Source organism: Cryptomeria japonica, chromosome 10 (genome assembly GCF_030272615.1).
Source record: "Cryptomeria japonica chromosome 10, Sugi_1.0, whole genome shotgun sequence".
Lineage (NCBI taxonomy): Eukaryota > Viridiplantae > Streptophyta > Pinopsida > Cupressales > Cupressaceae > Cryptomeria > Cryptomeria japonica.
Window position 1 is genome coordinate 313759716 of NC_081414.1, and position 12494 is coordinate 313772209.

General features: G+C 37.5%; 1 protein-coding gene across 4 annotated transcripts in view; it reads left to right on the plus strand.

Annotated features, from left to right (window-relative positions):
- LOC131041755 (long-chain-fatty-acid--[acyl-carrier-protein] ligase AEE15, chloroplastic) overlaps positions 1–12494 on the plus strand; it is a 317818-nt gene that overhangs the window by 249333 nt on the left and 55991 nt on the right. The gene's annotated exons all lie outside the window — the stretch shown is intronic.

Below are 12494 nucleotides of genomic sequence, written 5' to 3' on the forward strand. Positions count from 1 at the left end.
AGTGTTTGACAGAATGCCAAGAGACTAAATATGCTAGAGAATTTATTTCACATTCATAAGAAATATAAAACAAACTGCTGTACCAGATTCATAATAATAAATAAAAAAACAACTGGAACCAAATTATTAATGCTGATACAAATTTACTAAGCTAGAATACATTTCTTTTGTCAAAAATTCACAACAATGTAATGATTTTGTGTTAATTTATTGATAGACAATGACTTTTTGTTCGTATTTGAAACAAACCTAACATCCCTCACTATGAATTTTATTGGATCACTGAAAACAAGTTGAACCCATCTAGTACATGTGTTCTACCATTAACCAAAAAAATCTATGATTTGTAAACTAGAGGAATCCAGGACTTACTACTAGTTATCACAAGCAAATTCGTAGTGAAGGATGAGCTACACATCCTAAGATGTAATGTCCCCTTCTCATTAGTGCGCAGACATTCGTGGAGTTTGGCCTATTATGTGACCCCTGTAGGCCAAGGAGTTGATGAGAGGGTCGTCTTGGCAGTTACTTATGGCTTCACATATTATTTTTCATGGTTTTATGGTGAGATAATGTGTTCTCACGTATGATGTCACGTGTGCACTTTATATTTTAGAAATATTTTAATATTTACTAAAGTGCAATTAAAAGATTATTTTTAAGGAGGTAATTAAATATTATTTTATTAAAATGGAATCTTCTAGAAGGAGGCCGATTCATGTGTGGGAAAAGATAAAAAGGGGATGAGCCTCATGTTGTGATCATTGAATATTGGACATCTTCTTGTGTTATGAACTTGTGGAGCCAAGGGTTTCTACAGATTATTGGTCATTGGGAACGATACGTCCCTTTGATTCGCATAACTAAGGTGGTGAAAGATCCTCCGAAGGGTTGCAATAGTGAGTGAAGGATACCTCAGTCCTTCATACTTGAGTTCACTGTGGTCTGACATCAACTTTCATGGTAGACGATTTTGGAGAGTACTTCAGCTCATTGGTATATTTGACATCTATCCTTGTATCGATATATTAAGGAAGGAAAGGCGATTCCTTAGGAGCATATTGGAGGAGAATTTGGAGGAGGTTTCAGTCACTTATCAGGTCTGATACCAAGTTCGACCAGTCCTTCCATACCCCACGATTTTGCTCATAACTTCATCTTGGTGCATTGATTCATTCCTAGATTGGAGCGTCCACTTGGTAGGAGTTCATTGATGATGTTGGATGCTTGAAAAGAGACGTAGGAGCTGGTATTTATTTATTATTGTCACTTACATCAGAACAGGGGTGATTTTGGTGAAAGGGGTCGATTTGGCACAAGGAAAGCATAGGGAGTCTTGATATTGCTTGCTCCTTCATCTATACACCAAGGCGCTTCATCCAAGTTCTCTTTGGCATAGTTTTCAATAAGTTTTTTAGCAATGTATGTATGAATTCATGGGTGCCCTTAGTACTCAGAATTCTGAAACTATTGTTGTCCTCATTTTTGTTTTCAAAAATGAAGGACCACTACAGTGAAATTTTTATGAAAAAATTGAAATTTTTACTCTATGGCACGCTTCCCGAGGCATAATTTCGACTAATCCTTGGACTGGCTTGATCCTCAGTCCATTCTCGAACTACGTTTCGAATTTCGTCCAATTCTGGGTTCGTTTGCTATGCCTTTCCTTCAATTTCGGGTTTTAAAACCCAGACTGCAGGTGGAGAATTTTCTTCAAACTGCAAGTTTTAATGATATTCATTGTTATGGTCTTTGTAGGGGAATTTTTGATCAATTACATGTGCACTTTTGTTCTAAATATGTCACTTGTAATTTATTTTAAGTTTCCCCTTTAATGTTTTTATCTTTTTATTGTTTTTTGGTCATTTTTTTAGTTAAAATAGGGGTTTTTTGGCTCAACTGCAAGTAAACTTGCAGTTTGTTCAAAAAACCCCTACTTTAATGGTTTTCACATGTAATAGGGATTTTAAATCCCCATTACATATGTGCAAGTGTTTTTAACTTGTTGTAGGGATTTTATTTCCCTTTTACAAGTATTTTTAAAACTTGCAGTTTGTCTTTTAAAACCCGATTTTGGCATAAAAGTACATTTTTGACAAATTTAAACTTGTCATTTGTCTTTTAAAACCCGATTTTGGCTTGATGAGTGAAAAAGTGATAAATTAAACTTGTCATTTGTCTTTTAAAACCCGATTTTGGCTTGTAAATGGAAAAAGTGAAAATCGAACTTGTTGTTTTCTTTCTAAAACCCGATTTGCATGATTTTGGGTATTTCGAACTTGTTGTTTGTCTCCCAAAACCCGATTTGCAAGGAAAATGGATTTTTTGAAGATGTCAAAGCGATTTTTTGGGGAGATTTGCTAGAGATGCAAGGCGTTTAGGATTGTATCCTATTCTCAAGCATTTTCAAACGCACTTTTCGCCATTTAGAGTTTATTATTACTGGTTTTTGGAGCTAAATCAGCAAAAACGTGGTTTATCCAATCCACATTTTGGGCGCTTTTTACCTCATAAATATGCAATCTCCTAAGGCGTTTTGCCCTCTCCCACCTAGGCGTGGAGTATGGGATAGGTTTCAAGACATTTAATGATCCATTAATGGTGTATCGAATACCACGTTTTTTGCAAAAACGTGATTCTCTTTGGCTACGTGATTCTCTTTGGCGTCATTACCTCCAACAAAAACCTTTGGCGTCATTGCTCCAACAAATACCTAAGGCGTTTTGCTCCAATATACTTGAAATGCACACTTTCATTGGCATTTTGCTCCTCCAAGTTTAAGATTGCTGCCATATTTGGGACATTTTTACAAAAAAACGTGTTAAGGGTTTGATAGTCCGGTTTTGCTTCTCCTTTTGAAGAATTGTTGCATTATTGGAGAAACATTTTGCATTTTTAAAGAAAGGTATGTTCTCCTTCCCTTCTTCTCTTCATTTTATTATTTTCTTTATTTTTCGTTTTTAGTTGCATTTTTGGCATGTGTTGTTCTTCCCCTAAAAATTGGTTTTCATGAAAGAAATCTTCCCCTTTGAAATGCAATTGTTGAATCGCATTGTTCTTCCTAAAAATCCATCTTAAACTTGTATTTGGGATTTTTAATCTCGATTACAAGTTCGCTGGAAATTCTTGTTCTTCCCCTACGGTTAAGGAATTTAATCATTTTTGGTTAAAATTCCAAGCTTGAAAAGTGTGAAATACCCCTCCCTTGCAAATTTGGGTTTTAAATACCGGATTACATGTTGAAAAGATCTTCCCATTTTCATGAAAATGACTTTCCCGGATATTCCCGTTTCTATTCATTCGCGTTCCCCATATCCGTACTTTCCATTTCCATCATTTCCCGCAAGTCAAAATCCCATTTTTCGTCCATTTCTCCATTTTCGAATTTACAAGTGTACTTGTATTCGGGTTTTAAAACCCCGATTGCATGTTTGTACTTTCCAACTTGTATACTTGCGAAAATTCTCCCAAGATCCGAAATTGGTCAAAGTCAAGATTTTCCCATTTCTATATATCTCCCCTCTTCCTCTCACAAAACGGTGAAATTCAGAGATCAAAGTTTTTCCCATTTGAAAAAGAAAGAATGATATTTGCAGCTGATTATGATGTGGCCTTAACTCTTTTAAGTCTTCATCACAGCATTCCAGGTTCACAATCAATGTCAGATTTGCTGGCATCGCCAACTCCAAAGAAAATGAAATACAAATATGACAAATACCAGAATGAGGTTACCCCTTCCCAGGTATCTTCTCCATTGGATCGCATCAGGAACACAGAAATAGGGCACGTTGATATGGCAGAATTCATTCACAGGGTAGAAGATCCACAGGATAACAACTTGCAGCGGCTGTTGGACAGCCATATCCACCATGCATCTTCTTTCCCAGTAGCTGCCCTAGAACCTGAGTTTGTTCTTGCATGCGCCCATCATTTTGACAAAGAGTCAAGAGTCATCAAAAATGATGATGGTGAAGCTATAATTCGTCTTGATGCGGATACAATCGAGAAGGTCTTCAAAATACCTCCTGCACCTGTTTATATGGAAATCACCAAAGAAAGTGCAGCAGAGTATTATGTGAAAAGGGAAAAAGATTGCAAGCGACACATCAATAGATGGATTCAAGAGCCACGTCCTTCCTTCTCAAGATGGGCAAAGTTGTACCGTTGTGATTTCAAGTGGGAGATAGGAGACACCATCACTCTTCTCAGCAGAATGTTGGGCCTTGAGCACTCCAATGTCTTTGAGCCATGGATGTATCAATTCATCATGTTCATACGACAGTCGCATCACATTTCATGGGGTGAAATCATCAGCGATGCTTTGTGCGAACAACTTGCAGCAGTTCCTACCACTATGACCTTCTTCATGAATTCTTATTTGGTATATTTAGCAGCGTCACTTAGACACTTTCCAGGTCTTTCTACCAAGGGTGATCGCTCGCTTATACCAGTTTGGGAATATTATGACCAGTTGCCATTGAAACCTAGCAGGCTACATTTTAGAAGAGTCCAAGATGCATTCTTCGGATATTTCATGTGTCAGTTTGATAGAGATTTCAGAAATAAAAGAGTATCAGATGAGGCATGGGTCAAGGTGTCTGAGTATGGGTGTTTATTCCTGCAATTTCCCACCTTCATCTACATGAGGATTGGGTGCTATGATGGACAGCCATACATGCTTCCAAGATACCCAACCGATAAGATAATTCTTATGGAGTTGGGAAGACAGATTATGGCTGTTCATACTCTTCAGTCTGCTAGACACAAGGTTGGAATGGGGATCTCCAGTACAAATCCATTGAAAATTGGTCGATACTCCCTTGTCACATCTATGAAGGCTAAGGCCATGGAGGTTGAATTGCAGGAAATCAAGCTTAAGAGGTTCAAACCTAGAGCTGATTTTGATTATAGAGGTATGAAGGAGAAGATCAAGAAATCCTTTGTGCATGTTCATCGCATTGAAGACATCTGGGTAGATCTCCGCACGGAAGTCGAAGTTCTGAAGATGGATTATTGCAGGCTCACTGTTGAGCAAATTGTTGACTTGAACTTGGCGGATATCCCACAAGGGATGATCGATGACGGGCATATACTTGATCCTGAATACACTTCACGAAGGGTTGAGGAAGCTCCACTTCCTTTGATCCAATGGTCACACAAGGAGTGCGTCTCCATCCTTGACAGATTTCAGCCTATCTTGGCCAACACTAACGCATGGCTGAAAAGTAATGCTGTTAGACTTATCAAAATCAAGGTTGGTAAAGAAGATGATTCTACAGGGCCTCTTGGACGGAAGTCTGAGATTCAGATTGATAATAAGGAGGGTGCTTCATCTTCAGGCACAAGGATCAAGTTACGAGTTAGTCGTGCAGTAGTGCTTCCTCCTGAGGAGACAACTACTCGTGGGAAGGAGAAATCACGGTTCCATGTTCGGGTGATCGATCTGGATAATCCAGAAGAGGGGCAGCAATCTGATGATGCGCCTAAGTCTCCAGTTTCAGACACGCCTCATGAGGTCATTCCTCCAGTTTCTATTGAGACGCCTCTTTCTCCTCCTGATTTGCTCATTGATGAGTCTCCTCAGAATGCAGTTCCCATTTCAGCATACGGGCCTTCTCCTGATCAACAATGAGAAAGTGTGTTGGAAGTTCCTGAAGATAATCTCACTTGCATTCAGTTATCAGAAATTGATACTTCCACTTCTGGTTTTGAAGAATTCATGAGGCAATCTTCATGCCCATTGGTAACTGAGCAAACCGTGGTCGCTATTCAAACAGATATTCCTCCCAGGGTGACCACGGTAATTCAAACAGAAACTGCTTCTCCTTTGCCTACAGCTACTACTGGAAGTCAGTTGATGACTTTGCCTCCATGGCTTAGTTCTTTCACCCCGAAAAGAAAGAAGCAAGAGATTTCACCTGATACCTTTGACTACCAGCAACTCAAATAGTCCAGATCAAAAGTTGCTAAGAAGGCAAAGACTATCTCTAGGGTAACTGTTGATAGCAACAAGATGAAAGTAGCTGAAATTGTGGAACCTATTGCAGATAAACCACTTGATGAAATGTCAGCTGCTGATTATAAGGTTACAAGGGTAGAATTGGGCAAGCAAACACATGAGGTTATTAAACATGATGCTCAGTTTTCTGTTGCTTCACTAGTGCAAAGGTGTGACGATCTTCTTGCAAAGAAAGACAAGCTAGAAGAAGAAAACCGACAGCTCATGGCAGCCATCCATAAAATCACAAAACCTGCTGCTGAAGGGAGTAACTCCATAGGTTCTTCCGGTTCCCAAGAATCGATTCGTGGAGTGGAAAGGGCTGCTCAAAAAGTACAAGCACTGGATTCCTGGATTGATCAGCTTCATGATCAATGTATGCAAGTGGTAAAAGACACTTTTCAAATAATGTCTAAGCTAGAAACCATTGAGGAGAAATTGGATCAGACTTCTAACACTTTCAAAAAGGATCTGGAAAGTGTTGAGAAAAGTCTAGCAATCTGGCGTACTATGCCTCAACAACAGCTGAGTATTTTGCAGGATCACGCCATCATCTCTTCCAGGGTCATGTACTTGGAATTTGAGGAACTTATGGAAAACAAAACCCTTGTTCTTAAATCCCTCATTGAGGAGATCAGTGATGCAAGGAGATTCCGGGATGAAGTCTATCAAGGTATTGTCTCACATTGTGAAAGGGCCTCTTGCAATATAGTAAGTCAGGATGGAGAGCTGATTCCAGAAGAAGAAGTTCTTGCTGATTTACAGATGAGGAATCATAATGAATGGAGGAGTGAACAATTCTCGGCATCTTCAATTCAAGCATTGATGAAACACCAAGCCTTTCTGCATGAGATCCAGTCTATCCTGGATAAAGACAATTCTGCCCTCCTCCGTTGTCACGACACTATTGTGAAGACTATGGTTGTTGCTAAGAACACCCATGAACCGAATCCCGAGGAACTACAAGTGAGCATTAGGAAATTTCAAGGATTCATGTCTTCACAAAAGGCAACTTAAGTGTTTTTCAACACTTAGTTGAATTTTCTCTCTTTTGTAATCTTTAGTTGTAATTTCGTTTTGACAAGTTACATGTAAAAGTAATTTTTGTAAAATACAAGTTACACATTACTTGTACTTTTGTAATTACATGTAAGGCAACTACAAGTTATGTCCGATTAGGACTGTAGTTGGAATAAGTCTTAGTTAGTTAGAGTAACTCTTAGTTAATTAATGAAGTCTCAGTTATTTATTGAAGGAGTCTTGGTGGTTGAGAGAATCTCTCAAGTTAGTTAGGATCCTCCCACCTTTTTCTCAAGGCTCCTCTTCTATAAATACTTGAGAGGTCCATTGTAAATATATCTTTTGGAAAGCAAGCAAAAACTCTGCCAAATTTACAGCAAGAAGTCTTTGAGCTTATGTATGTGGATTGAAAGTTTTTGAAGAATAATAAAGAAGGATTACTCAAGTTTTGAGTCTTTGAACTACATGTTTGAGTTTGAATCTTTTTATTTCTTCTATGCAAAGTGTTTCTAAAGGAGCTTAGTCCAATCTGATTTGAAGTCTTTGAGCTGCAAGTAGAGAAGATTAATTAAAATAGGAAACCCTCTTGAAGGAGCAGCAAGTCTTTGAGCTTGCGTCTATTCTTGAGGAAAAATTACTGTTTGATAAGAAATAGCAGCAAGTCTTTGAGCTTGCATTAGTTCTTGTCTTTGTGTTAAAAGAATAGATTATTTCAGTCTTTGAGCTGTTATCTTTTATTCGATGTAAAATTTAGTATAGCAAAGGGTAGATAGGACTTCCAATAGTAAAGTCTTTGAACTTGATATTGTTGTCCCGTCCCGAAGGAAGTGACGGAAGTCTTTGCGCTTTCAGGAAACTTCATTTCCTTTCTCTCATTTCACTTGAAAGTAGTTACTGTTGTTCGTTTTCAATCGCTATCCTTTTCTGTGAAGAGAAAAGGATATTGTCTTTCTTGAAGAAAGAAGGAAGACTGCTGTCCCATCCTGTTTTTATTTCAGTTTTAGTTAGATAAGGGGAGCCTTCCCTTAATTTGGAGAGTTTTTACTCGTGTGCTGTGGTTGAAACCACAATTTTGTATATTTCCCCCAAGTGTACAAAATTTTCAACCAACAACTATTTCATTGTAAGCCAAGAATCTTGGCCATTGCTTAGTTATTTTGTAAGTAGTCTATTGCTTTCAATAATAATAAGGGATAAGGTTGCATTCAATCCATATGTTGTTACCTCAATCATTTAGTTGTATGCCAATCGTTTGTTGAAATACCAGTCTGCTGTAGGTGCTCATTTCTTGCATTTAATTCATGTATATGCATCTGAAAAACACAAAAACTATAGCATGTTCATCCTAGAAGGTTATCTTGATGTTTTAGAATCTTTTGCAAGCAATAATATCATTGTCAATTGAAGTTAGTACTATTAAAGCAAGTCTGAAGTTTTATATCAGTCATATGTCAAGTGTTCAACGAAATTCTTCAAGGACCAAGAAATCAGAAATTTACATCAGAATTGGCAAGTGATATTACATAAGAGAAACCTAAAACAATTTTTCTTTGGGAATTGAGAACAGTAAACACCACAAAAATGAAGACATGATGATTTACCTTGGATAACTTGAATCTTGAGAGAAAACTCTAATAATCAGTAAGAAACAACAATCACTTTATACTTACTTAATTGGATTTACAATCTTAGGTCTTGTGGCCATAGAAATACCCTAAGATCAATTTATTTCAGCTCCTAAGATCACTACAACAACTCTCCTATACACTTAACTCAATTCTTTTGCCTATGACAATGTTTTTAAATCTATGAACTCTAAGCAAAACTCAAAATATTCAGCCTAAATTAGTCTCATTTGTCTCTATGGGCATTTACACAAGTGATATAGGCTGGAACTATCATTTTAGGAATCCAAAAAATCTCTAGAAATCGATTGGAAAAGGAATTTAAAGTGTTCTGGGGCATTTTTCACAATTTTTGTTTGATGAAATTGCAGCTTTTCAACAATTACAAAGTTGCCTTGATGAATTTGAAGCCTCTACTAGATGAAATTGCCTTTCTCCAGCAGTTACAGAAACACTGCTTCTTGGATGAAATTTCTCCATTAATTAGTAACAAAAAACACTCATTTTCCACTATCCTTAATTGGAATTACAATCATAGGTCTATTGACAATACAACTAGCCTAGAAATTCAAACTTATTTTAGTCCCTAAGATCACTATAACAACTCTCCCATACACTCAATCCCATTCTTTTGCCTATGTCAATGTTTTTAAATCTATTAATTCTAACCAAAATGCAAAATATTTGGCCTAAATTCTTCTTTGTTGCCTTAATGGGCATTTACCCAAGTGATATAGGTTGGAATTGTCTGGTTAGGAATCCCAAGAGTCTCTAGAAATTCACTAGAAGAGGAATTTAAGCTTCCTTGGGTATTGTTGACGTGGCTAAAATTGCATTGCTACAACTCCATTCGGCCAACGCAGAATAGAATGCTAAGTATCCTATCCCCTCTTGAGATAAGGAAATCCCTAATGTTGTTTCAATTGATCAATTGGGAGGACCTCAAGGTTTCGATTGTCAGGTCTTGACTGCAGGATAGCTCAACGGTCGATGTGATTTGCTGGGAGCACAAGGGGACTTACTTTTTGCAACAAGGTGGTTTGCTGTGATTCTCAGACTACGAAATAAAATCAAAAGGGAAGGGTTCAGGAAGCCTAAGGACAAGGAAGATAACAGTTGATGCAGCGGGTAGATAGATTTCGATAAACCAGTTCTTGTTTTGCTAGAGACACCCTCACAACTAGACAAGAATGGTGCAAGCTCCAAGGGATGAAGGATTTTTAGACCCGAGACATTCGTTTTAGGCACCCAATTCTGGCACAGCCTAAGACGAACACCTGCAGTTGAACTAAGCATAGTTTGGGTTCAGACTAACTATGCATAATGACCCACAATCAGCAAACCCCCAATGGTATGAACCAGAAATGCATCAAATACCCCTCTACACTTCACCATTAAAATACCTGCACTCTAAAATTAACCAGTTGAAAGAAACCATGCAAACAGACTAAAAACAAGATAATAAACACCAAATCAATGTCTATATATTGATTTCAGCTGCCTATTAGAACAATTCAATTTTGCAGCATCTCTATGCTACTACTAAAATCTAACCTATGCCAACTCTAAAATCTAACTACAAAATTCTAACCCTTTACAAAAGAAAGGCCTCTGCCTTTTATAGATTTTACAATATGAATCAAAGGCTAGGATGGATTGCATCCAAGGGTCCTAATCTGCCTTCCAGAAGCATGGAAGCTTTAACCCATGCCCATTAAACTCTCAGTCATCCACCCAACAACCCTCTCAACTGCCTACAACTATTTGGCTTCAATTTGAGTCTATCCGGTAGTTGGAGATAACTATCCACAACTGACCTATTTCCCCTTTGTTTCAAAATATCTTGAGTGGGGCCCACAGGCAGTTTTACAATAAAACAGTTTCAGTTTTCAGAAACTGAACTTCTGGAATTAAATCCAACTATGTAATTTTCCTGAGAATGCATACTTTGCAACATTCAGAGTGTTCTTCGGTCTTTGGTCTCAGTGATGGACTTCAGCTTTGTGGTCTGGTGGCGCAGTGGTGTGCTTCCCAATGCTCGGTTCAGATCTCGTGCTCCTACATCTTCCTCTTCAGCTTTGAGCGCCTGGCTCCTTGACGTTTCAGGCCTTCTCCTGGTTCTTCGGGATGATGCCTTTGACCTACGAACAATCAATCAATTTGAAAAATTAAAATTAATTTGATAAACATTAAATTTTAACGTTTGGCTCAAGAAGCTCTTTGTGAGATGAATCCTTAAATGTTTTTCGCTTGATAGAGGTGAAATGTGATATTTCATTTTAAATGCTCATTTGCCTCTTTCTTTGGAATTTCGTGCATATTAGGCAATTTGAAACCTCTAAGCATTTTTTGAATTTCGGCCCTATGAGGATTTTGACTTATTAGATTTTCAGCCAAAAAGGCCTTTTGCAAAGTTTTAAAACGCCTCTCTTCTAACATCCTCACGATTTTGGTCCTAAAAGGCCATTTTGCCAAATTTTAAATTTTGCCAAATTTTAAATGATTTCAGCCTAATAGGCCTTTTTGCAAACTTTTAAGTGATTTCGGCCTAATAGGCCTTTTTGCAAACTGTAAGTGATTTCGGCCTAAAAGGCCTTTTTGCAAACTTTAAGTGATTTCGGCCTAAAAGGCCTTTTTGCAAACTTTTAAGTTAAAACGCCTTTACTTCTCATTTTTGTGTTTTCGGGTTAGAAGGTCATTTTCGGCCAAAAGCATATTTTCACGATTTTAATGTTTTTCGGGACTTACGACATTTTCGGCCCAAAGGTATCATTTGCACGACTTTCAACTGTTGTTTCATTTTTGGCTTACAAGCCGAGTTTGCAAGACTATGAAGCTTTATCATTTTCAGCGATTTAACTATTTTGCGAGATTTTCAAAGGGCATGAAACTTCCGAACTTTATCCTTTTGCTCATTCTGCTAAGCGAAATTGGGTTTCTAAGGCAACTCACACGAATTTTACTTCATAGCATTGAACGCTTCCTTTATTTCTCTCCTACTACGCGGGCAGCCCAGACTCAAAACAGGGCTCCCTGTCAATGACGGGGTGTGTGTGCTAAACGCACAACAAGTATTTTTTCTATTTCAATCGTGTGATGAAATTTCAGCTTTTCAACAGTCACAAAACTGTCTCAACTAATTTGAAACCACTAGTTGACGAAATTGCCTTTTTTTAACAGTTATGCAAACATTGTTTCTTGGACAAAGCTACTCTATTAGTTATGAAATTGCTACTTGTCTAAAATAGCTGGTTTCACATAAAAGCCCAAAATTCTTTGTTTCTCTTCAAATTTGCAACTTTTGATGCTTGAAATTTGCTTCACGTGTCTTCTAAGCTATCCTTTAGTTCTTCAACAAAATCAACTAATCACAACTACCTAATACAAAAAGGTTTTGTTCCTTAAAAAGCTAGGAAGAACCAAAACAATAGCAATGCTCCTCACAATGGATGACATGTCTACCACCTTACTTTGCACCATTCTAACCAAGATCTAGAAAACCTCTATCTCTAGAAGGTTGAAGGATTTTATAATGGAAACATGCTTGAACTTGTTAAAAGAACCATATCAACATTCTTTTTCTTCCACGTTGTTAGCGTTTTAATTTGTCCTAAATGAGATAACACAAAATGGAAAAACACGAGGATAAAATCTCTTCAAATTAGCAAGAGAAACTCCCTAAAACTAAACAGTGCTCCTAAACCTAAAACTTTGGAAAAGATTTCATAATGTCCCTTTCTACAAAGTAATCCAGAGCATTTAATTAGCCTATTTAATTCCTGTAGGCTAAAAGTTATGAAAAGGGGAATTATTTAATCTTATTCCGCCAAGTATATTTAACGGGTAATATT